The following is a 4,722-nucleotide window of genomic DNA, read 5'->3' as shown; positions in this document are numbered from 1 at the left end:
GTTTCGGGCCGCCCACGGGCCAATTTACATTCCTACAAATGTGAATTTTAAAATATGAATGTTTACATCATTAAATTGCTAATCGTTGAAAAAATATTTATAAGGGTATCAAAATTAAATATAAGGGCATAAGTGTCCAAGAAAATAGTATAAATCAAGAAAATGGATTTTATTGAATAAAACTATACATACATGGGACTAAATGGGTTAAAAAATTCCTTCATGGACTTCTTGGGTTAAAACACTTCTAAATTGAACTTATCAATAAAAATCCCTTTTCAAATCTTAGGAAAGGTGAATATAATTTACACAAATAAAGTTTCAATTTTGAAACGCTAGTTGAAAAAAATATTTAAATCTAACTTTGAAAAATAAGTTTTTGAGTTTATTTATACCTTTTGAAGCTAAAATGGTAAAAACTTAGAAATTGAAACACGTTAAGCCAAACACATTAGTCATGTTCATTTTTAGAATCTTTTTTTTTTTTATAAAAAATAATTTGAAAAAATAAATAGCACAAATTATTTTTAAAATTTCATAATTATTTATACAAAAAAATATGAAGAAAATAATGAGTTTTTATTTAATGTTTCATTTTTCACCAAACTTGTTTGTAATTTTTTTATTGTTAAAAAAAATACATATACTCGAAACCAAATCAAGCATAGCCAATAAATTTTTAAGTATAATCATTTAAAATTTAATTTTAAATATTAAACTAAATGACTTGGTAACTTACAAATAAATGGAACCAAACCGGACAAATTATTTGATAGTCTAGGGGCACTACTTAGTAATGCCCTTCATCAATCATTAAACACCATGTTCCTAATGTTCTTCCATGATTTAATACAAAATCGTGGACTCAACCCCCCCCCCCTCCCCTCCACCCATTACAACACTTTTGGGATATCACATGACCATATCCCTAAGACTGTCAAATGACTTATAACCAAATATGGCCTTGAATTTAATTGAAAAATTTACAAAAAGAAAAAATTCCTAGAGTTTGACACTTGTAATAAAATAAATACTATGTCAGGTTTTTTGGTAATTGGTAATTTCGTTGAACAAAAACACCATTCAATTGTAATTGCTTCCTTGTTTCTTTTTTGTTTTGTTTTTTTTAATCTGTGAAGTTATGAGAGTTTAGATGTGAATTCAATTTGTGTTGTACTTGAGTAGAGGAGTTTGTGCTGATGTTTTGTATCTTGATTGTTTGTCACTTTGCTGACTAGGCACGGGAATCGAGATGCCTAGTTAGCTCAGAGTTGATAAACTGCTCGAGCAGTCTTTCGTGCACTCAAGTGGTGAAGTAATTCATTTAGTATCGTAGCCAGTGTTCTGAACTTCTGAAAAATATGTTTTATCATTTGAGCGGTAGATGTTATGCTCAATCGGTTGGCCTTTATGTGAGCACCGCCTTCAGTCTCATCGTTTTAAGCAGTAAAGTGAGTGCTCAAGTGGTTTTCGCTAGGGATGAAAGATTAACCGCATAAATCGAATCGATCGAACTATACAGTTTTCGGTCTTTTTTTTTTGTCTAGCTACGGTCGGTCGGAGTATTTTTATTTTTTACGATTTCAGTTTCGATTTTGGTTTTGTGGAAAATAGGGCCGAACTGCACCGCACCGACCGAATATCCCTAATCACCTTAGCCATCCACATGGCACAATCACAGCCATTGATGTACCTCACTTATATAACAAAACAAAAAAAAAACCCTATTTTTTCATACAAACGCAGTTGTGGGTAAGCAAATAGTCTCTCTTCCTCTCTATGTTTCTTCTCTTTTCATCTTCAACTTCTCACAGCCTCAGGGTTTCTCATAGCATTAGGGTTTCTCATTCATCACCACTCTCATCAATGACAATATGTCGCACTCTTCATCGTTACATCTGAAGCACAAACGCAAGCGATTTATTGCACTCCTTTGTCTTCACTCTCATTGCAATGATCTTGTTGATGTAGCAATTTCGACTCCAAACTAAGGTAAATTTGAAGTCCTTGTTTTTTATTTGGGCAAACTTCACTTTACCCCCTTGTGGTTTGGGCCGGGTGCGGTTTACTCCCTAACATTCGGAAATCACCACATAACCCCCATGTGGTTTTATGGACCAAAGTGAACTGTCAGCTTTTCCATTTAAATTAATGGAATGTAAGGCTTACGTGCCTAGAAGAGAGTAAGTTGATTTTTAAGACTAAATTACCCCTCATTCACCTTCAAATTTACAAAATATACCGTTATTCTTCATTCTTTTTTTAATGTTTCTCTCTCTTTATGGTAAGTTGAAGATAAGGTTTTGAAAACCCTTGGTTTATAATTTGTGTTCTATATATGTTTTTCTTTTCTTTAAATTCGTTTTCTTGATCTATACTGTGATTATTTATTTACTGAGCTTATCCTTATCATCTCTCTTTTGATATACAAATTTTACCCTTTTTCAATTTTATTTTTTTTTAAAAAAAATTTGCTAAGAACAATACAATTTGAGATCCATTAGATCATAAGCTAGGGCATTAAGATAATTCAAGTAAAATCCTTCTTGGTAGAATCACTATAAGTTCTTTTGGAAGAGAGGAATAGAGAAAATTTTCCCAAGTACATATACATATCGAAAAAGCTATGTACTCATAAAAAGTAACTCGAAAAGTGGTCTTCTTCTACATGTTTTCCAACTTGGATTTCATTCTTGAGAGTTAGTATCATAAATTGAACCAATTTGTGGCTATGTTTTTTACGGTGGTCTAACTTATGGGTGCCCTTTTACTTTCGTTATGTTGATAGATTGAAAAACAATAGCTTGTGGAGTGGGGAACAAGCTTCACAGTGGAATAAGCTTCACATTTAAGTCCATCACCAAAACCCACATCACCTACAATTCTTCAGTTTCGACCCGAAATCTCACTTTCAAAGCCTCAGCTACCGCTGTTCAGGTGAAGCCGCCGCTGCAGCCATGGCAGGCTGTAGACCTGAATTCAATCTAATTGTAATTGGGTTATTAAAAATAATGAAAATTTTATTTGAGTCAAATTCAATCTGATAGTATATATATGTATATATATAATGTAATATATGAAAAATGTTGGGTTTTCTAGTGTTTTGCATCAATCAAAAATTTTTGAAGTTGAAATTTGTTAGAGTTAGTAGAAGAAAGAAAATATATGTGTATATATGTATATATATGTGTAGGTTTAATTCAAAATAAAGAAGAAAGAAATAAAATAGGTGTGTATATATATATATATATATGCAGGTTTAATTTAAAAGAGAAAATATGAAGAAGACAGGGGCATAAAGGTAAATTTATACGTTCTGTTAACAGAAGTTAGTGTGCGTTTTAGTCCACAAACCACATGGGAGTTATGTGGTGATTTCCGAATGTCAGGGGGGTAAACTGCACCCAGCCTAAACCACAAGGGGGTAAAGTGAAGTTTGCCCTTTTTATTTTGAACACCCTAATCTTTTGAATCTTTTTGAAAACGGTAATCTTTTAAACCTTTTTGAAAACCTTTTGATTTTGCTGAATTTTGAACCGTTGGATTGAATTAATATTTACTGTCGTATGTATTTTTTTCTTTTTTCTTTTTGGTTCTTGAATTGGATGGATACAATCCGTCACAAATAACTACATCACGTTTAGCACTTTGGAGGGCTTTTTTTCAAACTTTTTATTGTTATTTTTTTACAGCAACCTTTTTGTATATTTTTTTCCCAAAACAAGGTATCCATCACAAATCTACATCGCATTTAGCATTTTGGGGTTCTTTTTTCAAACTTGTTTTAATTTTTATTTTTCAAATTATTGATATATTTTTTTCAACACAAAAGAGGCCCAAAACCGTAACAATCGGCCAAACCGCACCAATCCAGTTATCGGCGTAGTTTATATACATATTTCGGTCTATTCAGTTATCATAAGTATAGAACCAAATGAACCGATTCGGTCCAAAAATTGAAAAAAAAAAAGACTGAACAGAACCGATTTCACCCATAGTTTTCGCGATTCTATTTAGTATAAAGTGTGTCATTTGCACGTTTTAAGGTTTAACCAGTCCAAATTCTTAAAGAGAAAGAGAAAAGAGATGGTTTTGTTATTGGAGGGTATTTATGTATTGTTTTCCTTGATGATTTGAGGGTGATCGATTGATCAACGAGTTTCATATTGACTATCATCAGGGATGGTTTTTTAATTTCTTTCACAAAAAGAGAGAGGGGGTTTATCGAAGGATTCCAAGAAACTTGAGCTTGAAGTTTTAGTTAGGGCTGAGCAGAGAATCCGTGAAATCCATAATCCGTTCTAGTCTAGTTCAATCCGATAGGTTTGCATTGGTTTTTTGAATCCGTGGTTCGGTTCCGAATTGAAAAATTAAAAATCCGTAGTCCACGGATTGGTTCCGGATTGAACCTCACGGTTCCAGATTGGAACCGATCCAAACCGTATACAAATAGTCTATATTTTTATTATATATCCTCCCCCATAGTATCTTCTTTTATTCCATATAAAACTAAACTCAAACCTAAACCCGCATCATATATTCTTTTATTACTTTTGTTTGTTAGTTTTTAGTTTTAATTTGTAATGGTCTAAATACTTATGGTGAAACTAATTTTCTTATGGTTGTTTAAATTCTAGAACAGTATGTCGCGATTATAGAAAGACATATTGCTATTGAAGAACTAATATAGCGCTATATTTATGTTTTTATGAAATTAAAGTA

The sequence above is a fragment of the Camellia sinensis genome, chromosome 9 (genome assembly GCF_055761805.1).
Source record: "Camellia sinensis isolate YWXY chromosome 9, ASM5576180v1, whole genome shotgun sequence".
NCBI lineage: Eukaryota > Viridiplantae > Streptophyta > Magnoliopsida > Ericales > Theaceae > Camellia > Camellia sinensis.
This window is presented reverse-complemented; position numbering follows the sequence as displayed.